The sequence below is a fragment of the Gossypium arboreum genome, chromosome 8 (genome assembly GCF_025698485.1).
Source record: "Gossypium arboreum isolate Shixiya-1 chromosome 8, ASM2569848v2, whole genome shotgun sequence".
NCBI lineage: Eukaryota > Viridiplantae > Streptophyta > Magnoliopsida > Malvales > Malvaceae > Gossypium > Gossypium arboreum.
Genome location: NC_069077.1, coordinates 34690565 through 34712757, shown reverse-complemented (window position 1 = coordinate 34712757; position 22193 = coordinate 34690565). Strand labels below are relative to the sequence as shown.

At 33.0% G+C, this 22193-nt stretch overlaps 1 long non-coding RNA gene across 1 annotated transcript; it reads right to left on the bottom strand.

The window, feature by feature from the left end:
• Positions 1–745: 745 nt before the first annotated feature.
• LOC128279411 (uncharacterized) lies at positions 746–1633 on the bottom strand. The gene is made up of 2 exons (XR_008269529.1): positions 1522–1633; positions 746–1321 (listed from the first exon to the last, which is right to left on the bottom strand). It is a non-coding gene; the product is annotated as an uncharacterized LOC128279411 (long non-coding RNA).
• Between the last annotated feature and the right edge of the window lie 20560 nt (positions 1634–22193).

The window sequence follows — 22193 nt, the reverse complement described above, 5'->3', positions numbered from 1 at the left end:
CATTTGTAAATTTTGAGGGTTAATTTTTAAAATTATGACTAAATTGATATAATATGTAAAACTTGAAAGCTTAATTTGTTATTATATCGATTTTAATTGTTAGGTCAGCTTGTAGTTTGTGATTTTAACGAGAGTGATCAAAATGACTGAACTATATAACGTGAGTGCTTAAATTGTAAATTTTTTATTTTAAGTGCCTAAAGTAAAAAAAAAAATTGATAATTAGGTGACTATCTCTGTGTAATTTACTTTTTGTATAATGATAAATTACGATAAACTTCACAAATTGTCCCTATATATATATAATCTCAAAAATGAATGAATTGATCTCTTCAAGAAGGACTTATGTAGGGGGCTTGAAATTAAATTTTGTGTTTAATTAAGAGAACTTTTATAAATTTCGGATGGTTTAATTAAAATTTTGATAAAATTTAAGTGTTAACGAGAGATTTAAAAAAAATTAGGGAAACCTAATTATTTTTTGAAGAAAATTGAAAGACTTAAAAGACAAATTTAAAAAATTTCATATAGATATAAATTTGCAGATTCCAAGAATATATAACAAGACAAAGTTTCTATGAGGCAGTGGGTTATGAGTTATATTATTTCTGCAATCATGCCGATGCTCACTACATTCATGTGAAATGCATCATGGATTGCATACAGAGCTTGAATTCTGTACAGGTTGAGAGATGCCTCCCAACATTGGTTAATATTCTTCATAAATTTGACCCTTAACACCAAATTCCCAACCAACTTAAAATTGTTGGCAAAATGTCTTTTTATTGAACCCATCAACTTCATGGGCAGTGAAACACAAAGGCAAACATCATAAATCTATCTTAACTTCAATGTCTCCTCCTAATAAAAACAACAACAAATCATTTTCAATGAAACAAATTAATCAGATCCTCAAACATTGCAGTATTGAAGCAATTTCATATCTTTTAATTCTATTAATGTAGAGAAAATATACAGAGACAGTAGCTAATATGTTACTATCAGGATAAGTGGGTTAGTGATGTCTACGAACCCATTCCATTGGGTTCTGCAACCAGGTTTCAATGCTCGTATTAGTGAGTTTTCCGAACCCTTTATTGCTTAAAGTTTATAAGAGTTGTTTGTCAAGCCAAGCTGTGATATCTGTGAAAACGATCTCGATGCTTTCATCGGGCTCACCCGATGTCAAGCCATGCCACATCCCTGGATACAGTTTTATGGTTTTGTCACTGCTGCTTGATTTCTCATTAAAGGCCTTGCTTACTTCAGGATCTGTTACTATATCTGCTTCCCCGTGCAACACAAAGAAGGGGAGTGTCACCTGCAAAAAACCATTCCAACCGACCCATATAAATGTATAAATGAATGAAAGAAATTGACTCATTCCAAGATCTTACGACTCGGATGAGTGTCGGATACGGAGATTAATACATAGATGAGACAGGAGCCCAAAACACATAAAACATATACAAGCAATTTTTTTGCAATGGGGAGGGGATTAAGAGGAGATGATTATTTAACCTCATTTTAACGACGTTCAAGGCTTATGCTAGTTCTGAGCATTTCCAGGGCTGTTTTGAGTCTAGGCTTGTCTTGGTATATTAACTTATTTTTCCTTATCTGCATCAACCATAAATTAAAAGAGACAGCCCTGAGCTGTATATGCAATTAAATCATTTAAAATCAAATAAACCAATTCAAGCAACCATGAGACTTGAACAAGAACAAGAGGAATTGAATGTCCTAACTGTTTCTCGCTTAATAGGGTCCTTGAATGCCGTGTCAATGACATTTTTGGTTGGTACGATCTTCCATTTTGGTATAATTTCTTCCACTTTCGTCAACATATTCACCACCATTGGATGTGGCTTCACTTCCTCAGATATCTATAACAAAATTTTAAAGCTAAAGATTATATACATATTTTGATTAACTATAGTTCAAGTACGAGTAGCCCCGATTTCATAAAAGGTTAAAAATGGTACTTATAAAGGACTCGCCATGTAACGCCCCCTTTACCCGAGACCGTCGCCGGAGTCGAGCACGAGGCATTACTAAACTTATTTGAGCACTTAAACAAATTCAAACAATTTATATCACACTTTCCAGACAAGCTGTCCAACTGTGTCATAGTTGCTAAATAATTCATATCTCAAGTTATAAAACTCGAAATCCAAATCCGTAAATTTTATCTGAATTTATACTCATATATCTACTTACCAATTTTTTTCTAGAATTTTTGGTCAAGCCAATTAGTACAGTTTATTATTTAAAATCTCCCCTGTTTCAGGGTTTGACTACTCTGACCTTTGTGTATTACGAATCAGATATCTCTCTGTACAGAGCTTCAATGACTATGCCGTTTGTCTCTAATAAAACTAGACTCAATAAGGAATCTGTAAATATAAAGTATGACTTCTAATTATCTTTTTAAAATTTATGGTGAATTTCCAAAGTCAGAACAGGGGATCCAGAAATCGCTCTGGCCCTGTTTCACAAAAATTTAAACATCTCATAAAATATAGCTCATATACCTGTTTTGCTTCTTCCATATGAAAATAGACTCATCGAGATTCGATTCTATAATTTATTCATTATTTAATTCCATTTCTACTATTTTTAGTGATTTTTCAAAGTCAAACTACTGCTACTTACCGAAAACTATTTTAGTACAAATATTGTTAACTAGTTTATAACATCTTTACTTCAATTCATTCAAACTCTATACATGCCATATAAATCTTCAAACATAAAACAAAAGCTACGAATTGATCTGGATAGTGTGCTTTGTTGTGTTGATCCGATCTACCCACTTCACTTCAAGTCAATTTACATAAAAATATTAAACACACACAAGTAAGCTTATTGAAGCTTAGTAAGTTCATAGGTTAAAAGTAATGCTTACCAAACATAATATTTCCAAACAATACCAAAACATTTACTAAAGTTTCTGCGATTCACAACCATTGTTATAATAATTCACATAGTTGAGCTCAACAAGAACAACTACTCAATCTCTTTCATTTGGATCACTTCTCTTTTATTTCTTATAATCAAATTAGGAAACGGCTTACGAAATTGAGTACGTCGTTGCTCAATGCCACGATTCACAACTCAGTATGGTTTTCCTCATTGAAATACCATACCTACATTTTTTTAACTCGGTATGGGAAATGCCATACCTACATTTCTTAACTCAGTATGGATTTGATAATACCATACCTACATTTCACAGCTCAGTATGGATAATACCATACCTACATTTCACAACTCAGTATGGATGATACCATACCTACATTTCACACTTTGCCATGGAACAACCATGGTCTTATCCAATCAATTCATCACACGTCACGATACGAACGTACTCAATCCTGCGTTTTCCTAATTTGCATTTCCACATTTATTCTTTCATTAACAAAATCTACACAATCTCACAACAAATTCGTATATAATAACACATTATATACTTCAATCATTCACAAATAAACATCTAATTTCAACCATATGAACTTACCCGCTAATTTGTAGAAGATATTGAAATTTAGGGACTATTCGCAACTTTTTCTTTTCCTCGTTCTTCTTTGGATTCTTGATCTATAATATAAAATATTTCTACTCATTAGCATTTATTTGATTTCTATTTCACTTCACAATTTATGCTGTTCAAATTTCGAAATTGCACTTTTACCCCAAAATTTACAGTTTTCACAATTTAGTCCCTACTCAATTCACCCATCAATTGAACTAATTTTTCTCAATTAACACTTTATTTTATCATTATAAACTATTTCAAAACCTTTTATATTCTGAATTTCAACAGCAACCTTCAATTCACAACTTTTTCACAATTAGGTCCTAAATATCATTTCCTATCAAAATCACTTAATAAAACCACCTTAATATGAAATTAGAACTTAAATTTCATAATAATTCATCATAAAATTCCCTTTATCCATCCAGGGTAACTTCCAATTTCACCCATAAAATCAAAAACTAATGAATTCTACAAGTGGACCTAATTGTAAAAGTCATAAAAACATAAAAATTATCAAGAAAAAAGCAAGAATTAGACTCACATGATGTAAAAATATGAAAAACCAGCTTTCTCCAGACCTTCTATGGCGTTTTGGCTGAGAAATTATGAAGAAAATGTCTAGATTTTTCAATTACATCATTATTTAACTATTAACTTTTATCTATTTCCAATTTTGCCCCTTGTTCACATTATTTTCTTGCTTATTTCATACCCAAACCGTCCAGCCATTAACCTTTGGGTCTAATTGCTCTTTAAATCCATCTTTTTAAATACTTAAGCTATTTACTCACAATTTAACAAATTTTGTGCTATTTTCAATTTAATCCTTTTCAATTAATTAGCCATCCAAACGTTAAAATTTTCTAACGAAACTTTAATACTAACTCAATGACACTCCATAAATATTTATAAAAATATTTATAGCTCGATTTTCAACTTTGAGGTCTCGATACCTCATTTTTGACCCGTTTGACCTAATAAATTCTTTTAATTCACTAATTTCACCATTTCACAAATTCTTCTAAATTCTTACTTGACTCATAAATATTAAATCACTATCTTGTTCAATTTTATTTGTCGAATTTAGTGATCTCAAATCACCATTTCGACACCACTTGAAAATTAGGTAGTTACAACTCTCCCCCTTTAAAAATTTCGTCCTCGAAATTTGTTACTGAAAATAGATTTGGATCTTGTGATCTTATTGACTCTTCATTTCCCGGTTGCCTCCTCCATACCATGTCGATGCCATAATACTTTAACCAATGGTACTCTTTTGTTCCGCAATTCCTTAACTTCACGAGCCAAAATCTTCACCGGTTCTTCGAATAAGTCATATCTGGTTGAAGCTCAATTTCGGTATGGGGAATTACGTGTGAAGGATCGACCTATCTTGCCTTAGCATAGACACATGAAACACATTATGAATCTTCTCAAGTTAGGAGGTAAAGCCAAACGATAAGCCACAGGACCAACCCTTTCCACAATTTCATATGGCCCTATGAATCTCGGACTTAATTTTCCCTTTTACCAAATCGTAACACCCTTTTCCATGGTGAAACTTTTAAAATACTCGATCACCCATTGCATATTCTATGTCTCTTCGTTTTAAATCCGCATATGACTTCGACGATCCAAGCGCTTTTAGACTATCTCGAATAATCCGGACTTTCTCTTGGTTTCTCGAATCAAATCAACCCCAACTATTTTTGATTCACTCAATTCGACCAACACAATGGAGTCTTGCATTTTCTACCATAAAGAGCCTCAAATGGTGTCATTTTTATACTAGATCGATAGCTATTGTTGTAAGCAAACTCACCAACAGTAAATACCTTTCCCAACTGTCACCAAACTCGAGTATACAACATCTTAACATATCTTCTAAAATTTGAATCACTCGCTCGATTGTCCATCTGTTTGAGGATGAAATGTTGTACTAAAATTCAATCTGGTACCTAAGGCTTCTTGCAATTTATTCCAAAATCTTGAAGTAAACCTCGGATCCGATGCGAAATGATAGATATTGGAACTCCATGTAGTCTCACAATCTCTGACACATACAATTCTGCTAACTTATTAAGTGAAAAATCTATTCTGACTGGAATAAAGTGTGCTGACTTTGTCAATCTATCAACAATCACCCATATCGAATCTTTCTTTCTCGGAGTCACAGGCAATCCTGACACAAAATCCATTGAAATATGCTCCCACTTCCATTCAGGAATCATAATGGGTTGTAATAAACCCGTTGGCACTTGATGCTCTGCTTTAACTTGCTGGCAAATCAAACATTTTGCAATAAATTCTGAAATTTCTCTTTTCATACCAGGCCACCAATATGTCTTTTTCAGATCACCATACATTTTTGTACTACCCGGATGAATAGAATACATACTATTATGTGCTTCAGAAAGAATATCATTCTTTAAATCGAATTATTGGGAACACAAATCCTATTATGATAGCGCAATATACCTTCATCATCAATCTTGAACTCGAATCTAAATTATCCCGAACCATTTGTCGTTTCAAAGACCAATTTTGGATCTTCATTCTGCAGCTTCGAATTGTTGAAGAAACATTGGTTTTACCTTCAATTCTACTAATACAACACCTTCTTCATTAAGAGCCAAATGAGCATTCATTGCCCGAAGTGCAAACAAGGATGACTTTCGACTCAGTGCATCAGCAACTACATTAGCTTTCCCTGGATGATAGTCAATAACCAAATCATAGTCTTTCAACAACTCTAACCACCGTCTCTGTCTTAAGTTCAGTTCCTTCTGAGTCATTAAGTATTTCAAACTTTTGTGATCCGTATACATATAACACTTCTCACCATATAAATAGTGTCTCCAAATTTTTAAGGCAAAAACAATTGCAGCTAACTCAAGATCATGTGTAGGGTAATTCTTTTCATGTGGTTTTAATTGCCGTGAAGCATAAGCCACTACCTTTCCCGACTGCATTAACACACAACCCAAACCACTTAAAGATGCATCACTGTACACAACATACGGTATACCTGATTCTGGTTGAGTTAAGACTGGAGCTTCTGTTAACATTTTCTTTAACTGATCAAAGCTCACGACATTCATCAGACCACATAAACTCAACATTCTTCTGTAATAAACGAGTCATTGGTGAAGCAATCATGGAAAAATTCTTTACAAAACGGCGATAGTATCCTGCTAATCCCAGAAAACTTCGCACTTCAGTTACATTCTTCGGTGTTTTCCAATTCACCACTGCCGAAACTTTACTTGGATCCACACGAATTCCTTCAGCTGATATAATATGACCCAGAAATCCAACCTCATGAAGCCAAAACTCACATTTACTAAATTTCGCATATAACTGTTTTTCTCTCAAAGTCTGCAGTACAATTCTCAAGTGCTGTGCATGTTCGGATTCTGTCTTTGAATAGACCAATATGTCATCAATAAATACCACCACAAATCTATCCAAATAAGACTGAAAAATTCGATTCATTAAATCCATAAATGCAGCAGGGGCATTCGTTAAACCAAAAGGCATTACCAAAAATTCGTAGTGACCATACCGAGTTCGAAAAGCAGTCTTTGGCACATCACACTCTTTAACCTTCAGCTGATAATACCCAGATCTAAGGTCTATTTTTGAGAACACTGCAGCACCTTTCAGTTGATCAAACAAATCATCGATACGAGGTAATGGATATTTATTTTTAATTGTTACCTTATTCAACTGCCTGTAATCAATACACAATCGCAACGAACCATCTTTCTTTTTCACAAATAAGACAAAGCGCCCCAAGGTGATGTACTCGATTCGATGAACCCTTTATCCAATAACTCTTGCAACTGTGTCTTCAACTCTTTTAACTCAGTGGTGCCATTCTATACGGTGTTATTGATATTGAGCTGCATGCTTAATTACATCAATTATGAATTCAACCTCACGATCCGGGGTAAACCGGTAATTCCTCGAAACACATCAAGTAAACTCATTAACAATCGACAATTGTTCCATCTTCAATTCAGAACCCCGAGTATCAAGAATATAAGCTAGAAATGCTTTATTACCTTTCCGAATCAATTTTCGAGCTGTAAAGGCTGAAATAATCCTGACATCATTCTTTTTATCCCCAAACTCAGCTGAAACTATTTCCCCTGTCTGACATTTTAAATCAATCCGTTTTTCTCTACAATTCCTATGGCATCGTGTCCAATCAACCAATCCATTCCAAGAATAACATCAAATTCTCGGAAAGGTAACAACATTAAATCAACAGAGAATTCACAGCCTTGTATTTTCAGTGGACAATTCCGACATATTAAATTAACCAACACACTTTGCCCTAGTGGATTAGTGACTTGCAATTCAAGGTCAGTGGACTCAACAGTCATTTTCTTTTCTGACACTAATGCAGTGCAAATATATGAATATGTAGATCCGGGATCAATTAAAGCATACAGAATCATCAAAAGATAGAAATTACCAGCTATCACATCCGGAGCGAAGCTTCTTCCCTTGCCGGATAGCATATGTACGTGCAGTACTCTTGTCTCGATCGGCTGCTCCGAATGAACAATCCCAGAGCACTACTTTGACCTGAACGTTTACCTTTCTGAGGAGTATTTGCTTGCTTCTCCCCTTGTTCTCTATCTTCTTTTAATAATTGAGGACAGTTCCGAATAAAATGATCAGTTCCACCACATTTATAGCAAGCTCCGGCTCTTCCCCAACACTCACCAATATGAAATCTACCACAATTTTTACATCTAAGTCTCGAAATATTTTGCACACTACTAACACTAGTGCTGGTTTCTTAGTTACTCCGACATCTTGTTGAGTCGTTTTACTGTTATTCGATCGTTCCGGGATTATAACAGGTCGACCAGAATCATTTCTGAACTTTTTGGCCGAAAAAGTCGAAGTTGGTCTAGAGAAACTTCTTTTGTATACCTCTTTACCTCTTCTTTCTCTTTGCATCTTTCTGTTATACACTTCTTCCATCTTTTGAGCTCGATCAGACAGAATCACAAATTCCCGAATCTCTGTACCTCCAATCATCATTCTGATTTCATCATTAAGCCCTTCTTCAAATCTAATGCACATTTCTTCCTCTGTCGGTACAACATCCCGAGCATATCTACTGAGATACACAAATTCTCTTTCATATTCAGCCACTGTTTTATTCCCTTGTCGAAGATCAAGAAATTCTCTCTTCTTCTTATCTAAATATCTCTTTCCCACATACTTCTTCTTAAATTCGTTTTGGAAGAATTCCTGTAAGTTTATCTGCGGTACCATCGCCTCAATGGTTTCCCACCAATTATACGCTTCTTCTTTTAATAGCTAAATCGCACATCCCAAATAGTCCTCCGGAGAACACATCATCTGTTTAAAACTCTCTCCAAACTCTTTAACCAATACTCGCTTTAACCGGATCATCGTCCGATCTCCTCGAAATTCTTCACTCCAAACTTTCGAGTTTTTCAATTGGTGTTCTTTTGCTAGATTCATCTATTAAAGGAGGAGCAACCGGGTTGTAATCGGTGGTACAAGAGGGGAGGAGGAGGTTGTTGTGCTGACTTCTTCCTTGTATTGTTTCATGATACCACCGATTCATTAATCCGTAAATCATATTTTTAAGTTCTTCCTCTATCATCAAAGAAATCAGGACATTACCACTTGTTCCCTGCGTAAGTCTGTATTCTACTATTAACTTCCTCTTCCGACTAGCACCATCGGGTCTATCGACATCTTTACAATCTATAACAAAATTAGTAATTAGATCGGATCATTCACATCACACTATCACGATTTATATGGCATGTATTTTAAACACTTTACACATCAAATTGTTCCGAGAATCGACTAAACCAGGCTCGATACCAATAAATGTAACGCCCCTTTACCCGAGACCGTCACGAGTCGAGCACGAGGCATTACTAAACTTATTTGAGCACTTAAACAAATTCAAACAATTTATATCACACTTTCCAGACAAGCTGTCCAACTGTGTCATAGTTGCTAAATAATTCATATCTCGAGTTATAAAACTCGAAATCCAAATCCATAAATTTTCTCTGAATTTATACTCATATATCTACTTACCAATTTTTTCTAGAATTTTGGTCAAGCCAATTAGTACAGTTTATTATTTAAAATCTCCCTGTTTCAGGGTTTGACTACTCTGACCTTTGTGTATAACGAATCAGATATCTCTCTGTACAGAGCTTCGATGACTATGCCGTTTGTCTCTAATAAAACTAGACTCAATAAGGAATCTGTACATATAAAGTATGACTTCTAATTATCTTTTTAAAATTTATGGTGAATTTCCAAAGTCAGAACAGGGGATCCAGAAATCGCTCTGGCCTTGTTTCACAAAAATTTAAACATCTCATAAAATATAGCTCATATACCTGTTTTGCTTCTTCCATATGAAAATAGACTCATCGAGATTCGATTCTATAATTTATTCATTATTTAATTCCATTTCTACTATTTTTAGTGATTTTTCAAAGTCAAACTACTGCTACTTACGAAAACTATTTTAGTACAAATATTGTTAACTAGTTTATAACATCTTTACTTCAATTCATTCAAACTCTATACATGCCATATAAATCTTCAAACATAAAACAAAAGCTACCGAATTGATCTGGATAGTGTGCTTTGTTGTGTTGATCCGATCTACCCACTTCACTTCAAGTCAATTTACATAAAAATATTAAACACACACAAGTAAGCTTATTGAAGCTTAGTAAGTTCATAGGTTAAAAGTAATGCTTACCAAACATAATATTTCCAAACAATACCAAAACATTTACTAAAGTTTCTGCGATTCACAACCATTGTTATAATAATTCACATAGTTGAGCTCAACAAGAATAACTACTCAATCTCTTTCATTTGGATCACTTCTCTTTATTTCTTATAATCAAATTAGGAAACGGCTTATTTAAATTGAGTACGTCGTTGCTCAATGCCACGATTCACAACTCAGTATGGTTTTCCTCATTGAAATACCATACCTACATTTTTTAACTCGGTATGGGAAATGCCATACCTACATTTCTTAACTCAGTATGGATTTGATAATACCATACCTACATTTCACAGCTCAGTATGGATAATACCATACCTACATTTCACAACTCAGTATGGATGATACCATACCTACATTTCACACTTTTCCATGGAACAACCATGGTCTTATCCGTCAATTCATCACACGTCCACGATACTAACGTACTCAATCCTACGTTTTTCCTAATTTGCATTTCCACATTTATTCTTTCATTAACAAAATCTACACAATCCCACAACAAATTCGTATATAATAACACATTATATACTTCAATCATTCACAAATAAACATCTAATTTCAACCATATGAACTTACCCAGCTAATTTGTAGAAGATATTGAAATTTAGGGACTATTTCGCAACTTTTTCTTTTCCTCGTTCTTCTTTGGATTCTTGATCTATAATATAAAATATTTCTACTCATTAGCATTTATTTGATTTCTATTTCACTTCACAATTTATGCTGTTCAAATTTCGAAATTGCACTTTTACCCCAAAATTTACAGTTTTCACAATTTAGTCCCTACTCAATTCACCCATCAATTGAACTAATTTTTCTCAATTAACACTTTATTTTATCATTATAAACTATTTCAAAACCTTTTATATTCTGAATTTCAACAGCAACCTTCAATTCACAACTTTTTCACAATTAGGTCCTAAATATCATTTCCTATCAAAATCACTTAATAAAACCACCTTAATATGAAATTAGAACTTAAATTTCATAATAATTCATCATAAAATTCCTTATCCATCCAGGGTAACTTCCAATTTCACCCATAAAATCAAAAACTAATGAATTCTACAAGTGGACCTAATTGTAAAAGTCATAAAAACATAAAATTATCAAGAAAAAGCAAGAATTAGACTCACATGATGTAAAAATATGAAAACCAGCTTTCTCCAGACCTTCTATGGCGTTTTGGCTGAGAAATTATGAAGAAAATGTCTAGATTTTTCAATTACATCATTATTTAACTATTAACTTTTATCTATTTCCAATTTTGCCCTTGTTCACATTGTTTTCTTGCTTATTTCATACCCAAACCGTCCAGCCATTAACCTTTGGGTCTAATTGCTCTTTAAATCCATCTTTTAAATACTTAAGCTATTTACTCACAATTTAACAAATTTTGTGCTATTTTCAATTTAATCCTTTTCAATTAATTAGCCATCCAAACGTTAAAATTTTCTAACTGAAACTTTAATACTAACTCAATGACACTCCATAAATATTTATAAAAATATTTATAGCTCGATTTTCAACTTTGAGGTCTCGATACCTCATTTTTGACCCGTTTGACCTAATAAATTCTTTTAATTCACTAATTTCACCATTTCACAAATTCTTCTAAATTCTTACTTGACTCATAAATATTAAATCACTATCTTGTTCAATCTTATTTGTCGAATTTAGTGATCTCAAATCACCATTTCCGACACCACTGAAAATTAGGCCGTTACACGCCAAATGAAATTATTAATGAGAAAAGAATTATGATATTTGTTAGAATGTTAATAAGTACTTAACCAACTAAACCAACCCAGATTGGTTGTACATAAATATCTACCCATATCATATAAACCCTGCCTTATAGTCACCCTATACATACTAAGACCTCATTATACAACTCCAAAAGCACCTTTTATATACACTTTTAAAGGATAAGAACAAGAGGCAACTCTCCCCCACTTTTTCTCTTCTTAATCACAAGAAAACCCATGTTGGGGGACTCATGGAGATCTCATCTCTCCCTTTAAGAGCTACAAGCTTCTTAATCTTTTTTGCCACACTTTCAAGACCCTTCGGTCATACAACTCTCTACCCTCTAATTTGAAACATCTTCAAACCCCCCAAATCCAAATATTAATGCAACAAGAACAGCACAACTCCAAAGAGGGATCATTTTTATGCACTAACATTACCACTACACCTCCAAAGTTAGAGCATGCCATCGATCTCATAAAAAAAACTAAAAGTGATACTTACAGATCACCCGTTGTGAAAAAATAAAATAAAATAAATAAAATAAAATAAAGAACACACAAATTTTACGTGGAAACCCTTTCGGGAAAAAACCACGGGCAGAGGAGAAGAAAATTCACTATGTCGAAAAATTTGAATCAAATACAAGAGGAATAGACTATGTCTATTTATAGGCTTGCAAAGCCATATTCTAGTAGGATTGAAACACCTTATCCTAATCAATATAAAATAGATGGAGTTTAATAAGATTTAAAACCTTATTCTAAAATAAAATAAAAGAAGTCTAGTTCTATATGGATTTTACTTTTATTTTATTTTCCATCGTATTTTATTTAAATAAGAATTTGGGTCACTTAATTCTAACAATCTCCACCTTGACACAAATTCTCAATGAACGAGTTCTTCATCGCGAACTTTCAATAAACAAGTTCTCCACCTCTTCTATAAAACCCCTTAAGGGTTTAACTTCAACAATGAACACCAACCAAGTCTAAGCAATGCTCAAGCTTGGTTATAGGAAGTGACTTAGTCATCATATCTGCAGGATTTTCATGAGTACTAATTTTGCTCACAACAATATCACCACGAGCAATAATATCACAAACAAAATGATACCGAATATCAATGTGTTTTGTTCTCTCATGAAACATTTGATCTTTTGTAAGAAAGATGGCACTGATTGTCACAAAATATCGTGTCTGATTTGAAGGTCTTCATTGAGTTCACTAAATAGTCCCTTCAACCAAATAGCTTCTTTACAAGCCTCAGTAATCGCCATGTACTCAGCTTCAGTGGTAGACAAAGTGACTGTAGTTTGCAAAGTGGCTTTCCAACTAATTGCACAACCTCCGATTGTAAAGACGTAACCTGTGAGAGATCTTCTTTAGTTCTTCCAAACTGTAAGCAAACATCAGTAGTGCCTCGTAAGTATCTTAAAATCCACTGAACTGCTTTCCAATGTTCTTTACCGGGATTTTCCATATATCTGCTAACTACACTAACTGCATATGATAAATCTGGACGTGAACAAACCATAGCATACATGAGAGATCCCACTGCACTAGAGTATAGAACATGTGACATGTACTCAATCTCATCATCTGATTGAGGAGACAAAGCCGATGAAAGTCTGAAATGGGATGCTAAAGGAGTACTAACAGGCTTAGCACTCTGCATATTGAACCTGCAAAGAACTTTCTCAATGTACCCCTTCTAACTTAGGTACAATTTACTTGCTTTTCTATCTCTGAGAATCTCCATACCAAGTATCTTCTTTGCTGGTCCTAAATCTTTCATCTCAAATTCTTCACTTAGTTGGGCTTTAACCTTTCTTATCTCTCATTTATCTTTTGTTGCTATCAACATGTCATCAACATAAAGAAGTAGATACACAAAAGAACCATCACTGTTTTTCTTAAAGTAAACACAACTGTCTAAACTACTTCTTTTGAAATCATGAGAAGTCATAAAGGAATCAAACCTCTTGTACCACTGTCTTGGTGACTGTTTCAAACCGTAAAGGGACTTTCTCAGCAAGCAAACATAGTCCTCTTTTTCTGAGACTATAAAACCCTCTAGTTGTTGCATATAAATATCTTTCCTCAAGTTCTCCATGCAGAAATACAGTTTTTATATCTAACTGCTCAAGCTCCAAATCATGCATGGCCACAATACCAAGCAAAGCTTGAATCGAACTATGCTTAACAACTGGAGAGAACACATCTGTGAAGTCCACTCCTGGAATTTGACTGTAACCCTTTGCAACAAGCCTTGCTTTATATCTGGGTTCTTCAACTCCTAGAGTCCCTTCTTTCTTTTTAAACACCCATTTACAACGAACAACCTTTTTACCTGTAGGAAGTTTCACAAGGTCCCATATTCTGTTTTTGTGGAGTGATTCCATCTCTTCTTGCATAGCAAACATCCACTTTTCTGAGTCTTCACAGCTAATCGCCTCAGAATAATTAGATGGTTCTTGATTCGCATCTATATCTTCAGTCACATTTAAAGCATAAGTAACTAGATCAACCTCGGCATACTTCTTTGGAGGTTTAATTTCTCTTCTAGTTCTGTTTTTGGCGATAGAGTATTATGGTGAAGAAGTAACTCTATTCTCCATTTTTGTTCTGGCTTGAGGAGTTGACTCTGTATTAATCTGATGCTCCACCTGCTTTTGATTTTCTTTATTGGAAGAGTCTTTAAGAGATAAGTTAGGTAGCATAGCAGTTTCATCAAAAACATCTCTGCTAATCACAACTTTTATATTTTCAGGACACCATAACTTATACCCTTTTACACCAGCTTTATAACCAAGAAAAATGCATTTAATAGATCTCGGTTCCAATTTTCCATTATCAACATGAGCATACGCAGGACACCCAAAAATCTTTAAATCAGAATAATTAGCAGGATTACCAGACCATACCTCTTGTGGAGTCTTTTTCTCAATGGCAACGGATGGAGATCGGTTGATAAAAAAACATGCAGTAGAGGCTGCTTCTGCCCAAAATGACTTTGGTAAGTTGGCATTTGACAACATACATCGAACCTTCTCTATGATCACGCTGTTCATTCGTTCTGCAACGCAATTTTGCTGTGGAGTATGACGAACTGTCAAGTGTCTCATGATCCCTTCTGACTTGCACAATCTATTAAACTCATCAGAACAGAACTCTAAGCCATTGTCTGTACGGAGGTATTTTATCTGTTTTCCCGTCTGTTTTTCAATCATAATTTTCCAAGACTTAAATGCGGAAAACACATCGCTTTTCTGCTTCAGGAAGAACGCCCAAACTTTTCTGGAAAAACCATCAATAAAGGTTAGCATATAATTAGCTCCACCTCTCGAAGGCACTCTAGATGGCCCTCACAGATCAGAATGAATATACTCCAACGTTCCCTTCGTGTTATGGATTCCTCTAGTGAATCGAACTCCCTTTTGCTTCCCAAAAACACAGTGCTCACAGAAATTCAGTTTGCAAATTCCTTGCCCATTAAGAAGTCCTCTTTTGCTTAATTCTGCCATGCCATTCTCACTCATATGCCCTAGGCGCATATGCCAAAGTTTAGCAATATCATCATTTGACAAGGAAGAGGAAGCGACAGCTGCATCACTAGTAATAGTAGAACCCTGTAAAACATATAACTTGGCAATATTTCTCTGCCCTTTCATCACAACAAGGGACCCTTTGGAAATCTTTAAAACCCCACTTTCAGCTGTGTATCTGTACCCTTTTGAATCAAGAATACTCAATGAAATTAAATTTCTTTTCAATTCTGGAACATGCCGCACGTCACTAAGTGTTCTGACAACTCCATCAAACATCTTAACTTTAATTGTTCCAACACCTACGATTTTACATGAAGCATTATTTCCCATCAAAACAACACCTTCAGATACTGTTTCGTAAGTTGTAAACCAATCCCGACAGAAGCGACTAGAAGTTCACCATCGCTGTAGTCTTCTACAACATCAGCTTCACCAGAATTTTCTGATTGTTTTCCCTTTTGATTCGCAGCCTCCCTTTTAATCTTATTTTGTAGCTTATAGCACTCAGATTTAATGTGCCCTTTCTTCTTGCAGAAGTTGTAAGTTTTACCTCTGTTTGAAGACTTCGATCTACCCTTAGATTTACCACGAGGATTTCGTTCCTGTGTCCTACCACGATTATCATCAGCATTCCGATCTTGTCTCCCACGAACAATGAGACCCTCTCCTTGAGAGTCGGGTTTAACCACAAGATGCTTCATCTTATCATACGAGGTTAAAGAATCATAAACCTCATCAAGCGTGAGAGACTCATGGCTATATAAAATCGTGTCTCTAAAGGTTGAATAAGACGGGGGCAATGAACAAAGTAGAATCAACCCTAGATCTTCCTTATCATACTGAACCTCCATGGCCTCCAAGTTTGAGAGAATTTCTTTAAACATTGTTAAGTGTTCGTGTACAGATGCACCTTCCTCCAAACGATGAGCATAAAGACGCTGCTTTATATGCAACTTGCTTGTTAGAGTTTTCGACATACATATTTGTTCTAGCCTCTTCCATAATGCAGCGGCAGTTTTCTCTTTCATCACATCTTGCAAAATTTCGTTGGACAAATACAGATGTAATTGTGTTAATGCCTTTCGATCCTTACGCTTCTTCTCTTCATCTATTAATGTCGAAGGCATCTTATCTATCCCTAGCAGGGCATCCTCCAGATCCATCTATGCAAGAACTGCTTGCATCTTAATTTGCCACAACGCAAATCTGGTATTGCGATCCAACAGCGGAATTTCATACTTCAAAGACGCCATTACTGTGATCGAGATGAATAACCCGAAAGCTCTGATACCAGTTTGTGAAAAAATAAAATTAAATAAAATAAAGAACACACAAATTTTACGTGGAAACCCTTTCGGGAAAAAACCACGGGCAGAGGAGAAGAAAATTCACTATGTCGAAAAATTTGAATCAAATACAAGAGGAATAGACTATGTCTATTTATAGGCTTGCAAAACCATATTCTAGTAGGATTGAAACACCTTATCCTAATCAATATAAAATAGATGGAGTTTAATAAGATTTAAAAACTTTATTCTAAAATAAAAAAAAAAGAAGTCTAGTTCTATATGGATTTTACTTTTATTTTATTTTCCATCGTATTTTATTTAAATAAGAATTTAGGTCACTTAATTCTAACACCCGTCAAATGAGATTATTAATAAGACTCGAGCCTGATACTTATCGAAGTGCTAACAAGTACTCAACCAACTAAACCAACCTATATTGATATTATTTTTTCTTCTTAATGAATTGGTGAACTAAAGAAAAAAAAAAAAAAGAGGTCATTTCTCAACCATTTACCTTACACATTGGTGCAACAAGAACAGCACCATTCCAGAAAGAAGGATCATGTTTATGAAGTAACAGTGCCGCTGCACCTCCCATTGATTCTCCATACAAGAATCTGTTCTTATCCTTATATTCTTCCAGCTCTGTAAAATGACAAAACCATTGTGATTTAAAGGAGAAAAGTTGGCTTGGTAATTTTGTCAAACACTCGAAGAACACATACCGCATACAGACTTAAAGAATTCTTGGCAGTCATTAACGATGTTCTGAAACTTGTTAATGTAACATCGAGCACCCTTGGACCTCCCATGTCCTTCATAATCCACCCCAAACGCCGCATATCCCGCAGCAGCTAACCTGGTTCCACATTCTGCTATAAAAACCATGATATCAGTTAACCAATCGATTCATTTAGGCAAAAGTAAAAAGTAAAATGCTTATTTTCTTCATGTTAAATGGTATAATTGGACTGTAGTCCCTCTCAAATATTCATTTTAATATAAAAAATTCACTTTAACCTCTTACAAATTTTAATTGTATCTTGATCATGTAACGTAATTCTTAGCTTCCCCCCTCAGTCCCCTCTAATATTACAAAGATCTCGGTGGGGCCAGTGGTTGTCTGCCAACCCAATCAATATACAGCTGACCCACATCTTCAAAATTTCATAAACTTAAAATCATTGTCAATGTGATTGGTGATCATGTATTAACAAAGGTCAAATTTTGGTTTGGGTCCTTATGTTATGCTCAAATGTAGGATTTATTCTATACACTTTAATTTGAATGAGTATAAATTATTATTAATTACTCTAAATATTTATTTATCATTAAATATCGGTAGACCTTCCAACTCATTATGTTTACATGATTTTGTTTTGTGTTGGAAGGGCTTTTCTAAGAAAGAATTACATCAGTTTTAAACCAAATTAATTAATGATGTTATGATATTATCAAGCAGAGATTAAATATTAAAGGACCAACACCAAAATTTAAATCATTAATAAAAAATTAAATAAGTAGTCAAGCATAAATTAAATTAAAAGAATGGAAATCAAAAGATTTGAGTTTTTGACACCATAGTTTATTGATTTTTATCGGTTAAAATATGCTATCGTGATTATATTTGTATAGAATTTAAGATTTAGTCTATAATAAAAATTAAGCCCTCCTAATTTATGATTTAAAATTTCAATCAAGTTGTTAAAATCGTAAGTATTTTGTGTCAAATTTTGAATTTTGATTAATCTGTCTTCATATGATATGACATATGATTGATAGAAAAAATCATGATAATTGACAAATATTGATAGAAACTATCAATAATAATAATGATTGGATTAGGATTTTTATTTGAAAAAAAGAAAAATTAAATTTTAACTTTTAAAATACATAGACTACCATCATATTTTAACCTTTTATTAAATATTTATTATATTTAGGTGTAAATACTATTTAGATCCAGATCAATTTCAATAAAATATAATTAGTTTATTTAATATTATAGTGTAAAAATGTGAAGTTTTGAAAAATAACTTATTCAACTATTGAAATTAAAACTAGTTTTACAAATTCAACCTATCGGTGTTTCTGAGGATTTTTAAAAAAGTTAATTAATATTATTTAATATAATAATATTTAAAAAAAACATTAGTTAACAATTTCTTTAATAAAATTAAAAAAATGGATGGACGAAAATAGTGACAAAATGAGTTTATATGTAAAAGGAAAAAAAACAGGCATTTAAGAGGTATTTATCACCTTTTCACTGCACTCCATGCAATAACCTGCAATTCACATTAATGAAATTTAATATTTTACACCCATTACCCCGACTCTTTTTTTTTTTTTTCTTTTTCTAATTAATATAGTAATTACTATTCTAATTTTAATTTTAGAATTTGAAATTTAATTTTTATTTCACTTAATTTCATCAATCTATTTTTATAATGCTATTAGTAATAATTGTCATCGTTAAAGTGATAGCATGAATTTTTACGATTCTATTAACACTATTAATGTTATTATCAACTAATATCTCATATTGTTAATATTTTGACAGCATCAATTATCAGTATATGAACCTACTAATAACATTATAAAAAGTAGAAGGGTTGTGGAGGGAATTTTGATCACTTGAGAAGAAGTCTTCAAAGTGTCATCTCTCGAGGATCAATTGATCCTCTCAACAGGATCGGTAATGAGCTTGAAATGTCTGTGCTTGGTTTTATCCTCAAACTTTGTCTTTCACCTCTACCGAAAGCCTCATTAACGGGCAACTTAGGCACCACTTAGTACAAAATCCGTGGATAAATCCGAATGGACATTCTAGACCCAATAGTGGACCTATTGAGGTTTTCATCAACTTTTGACAGACGACACTTGGAAGACTTCTTCTTGAGAGGTCAAAACCTTGTCGACAACGGTTAAAATAATGCCAAATTAAACTAGAGAGATTGAATCTCAAACTCTAACATAATAGAGGGAGTAAAACTAGAATTAGAGCATAATGATGAGGGATGGGTACCATGGCAAAGGAAAACAAGAGCCTTCGAAGAAGATGAAGGCAAACATCTGCAAGTAAAAAGCATAGTTCCTCTTGAATTCTTTATATTCTCCTGAGTTTCATGAACGTTTTCATCAATGGAAGCATTCGTATATATAACAGCCAAAAACAATAAGCATTAAAATGAAGAAAAAGGCCATTTCTGCTTTATTTACCTCCTTATATTCAACTTCCATGTTCATGAAAATACAACTTCAACTCTTCCTTTTTCTTTTTTCATAGTGGATAACAGATTTTTGGTTTATTTACGTATTAAGGACCCAAAGAGAAGATAACATTTAACAAAAGAGAGAGAGAGAAACAACTCAAACCGTATATTGCAAAGGCAAAATGACAGCCAGCAAGAGCAAAGCAATTGCAAAGGCAATGTTTTTTTTTGTTTAGAGAAAGGTGAAGTGCGTTGAAGAGCAACCACTTGTATTAATTGTTGGTATCAACTTATTTTTTTTTCTTTTATACAAAATGCAATTTTATGATAGGGGAGAAGTATAATTATAATTATAAATATCATCATAATTAAGCACTAAAAAAATAAGTATAAGGATACATTCGAGATTTTGAAAAATTAAATTTAAAAAAAATTCACGCATAATTTTGATGTGGTGGAACTCACAGCTATTCAAGATCTTAGGGACTTGATATTTGCCAAGTAAAAATGAGTTTAGTTCTAGTTGAAGTGATGGTATGAAACTGTAATTTCACGTCATCCTTATCATTTTCTCTTTCCAATAGGTGAATGACAAATCAAATTTTTCTTCTTGATTTTCAGCTTTTTTTCTCTTGAAAAAATTCAAATCTAACTAAAAATGCGAAAAATGATATGTTTTTTCATTCTCTTATTGAAAAGAGATAAAAATAACATGGAATCACAATTTCATACAATCCTTTCTTTGAATTTACTTTGGTTACCTAATAAAATACTTAACTTCAAATTTAAATAAATTTAAATATAACTTAAAATTTCAACACGATTAAAAATATGATTAATCTTACAAGCTATTTAAGTCAAACATTAAAATATTTGAATAAACGTAATAATCAAATTTCATTAGCTATTCAAACTTCAATTTATTTTTCTAATTATATAAACCATTTAAAGCTGTAATAATTCATGCAAAAGAGCAGGTGGGAGGATCAAAATTTTCCAAAAACGTAATTAAATTAAATCTCATTCCTAAAACAAGACACACACAAGGAGGAGTTCAACGTGTTCTAGAAATCATATATTTGGGAAATTGAAACCAAAATCAACACGTTGTCATTAATTTAATTTCAATCTCCTTTAAAATGGGCTCTTAGTTTGACAAGGTTTGGTGGATCCATAATTGACCAATCCCCCTCTTTCTTAACTCTTACCCTTTCAACACCTACCAAAAAGGCCATCGCAATGTGACATAGGACCATTCTTCCTCTTTCTCTATTATAAGTATTTATATATTAATTTAATTATTTTTAATTTATATATTTTTTGAATTTTAAAATTTTAATTTTAAATCAAATGATAATAAGTAGATAGATCGAATTATACTATTAATAACATACCATACATAAATAGTGAATTTATTTTCTAATTTGATCACTTTTAATTTTATATTTTTTTAGATTTTGAAATTTCAATCATTACTCTAAACAATAGTCGTTAAAGTAATTAACTAAAATAGCATGACTTGGAGTTTGTGTAAAAATATCAAGCTAACATAATATTAAATATGTGATAATTTGTTTGTAGAATAAAATTTTAAAAACAATTTATTTTAACGACCATCAAAATAATTAAATTAAAATATAAAAATTAAATCTACAACTTATACATAAAAACTTATAATAAAATTTTAAAAAATAATAATAAAAATTGAAGCAAAGAGCTTAGATTCTATTTTTAGGATAGGTTACCAAACTGTGAACTATATATACCTATCCCATTTAAGCATTGCGAGATGTGCAAAACAAAAAAATGGGGGTTTATCAATTATCACCCTAGCTATCGAGAAAAAAAAAGAAGATAATATTAGATTGTCACATTTATAGCAATTATATATGAAAGTCTTACTTACAAAGTCTAAAACCTGCATCCATAACGTACCAAATAAATTTTAAAATATATTTTTGGGCTCATATAACACTAATTGAGTCATAGATGACGACTTTACTTTGAATCATGTGAAAGAATCTGTAAG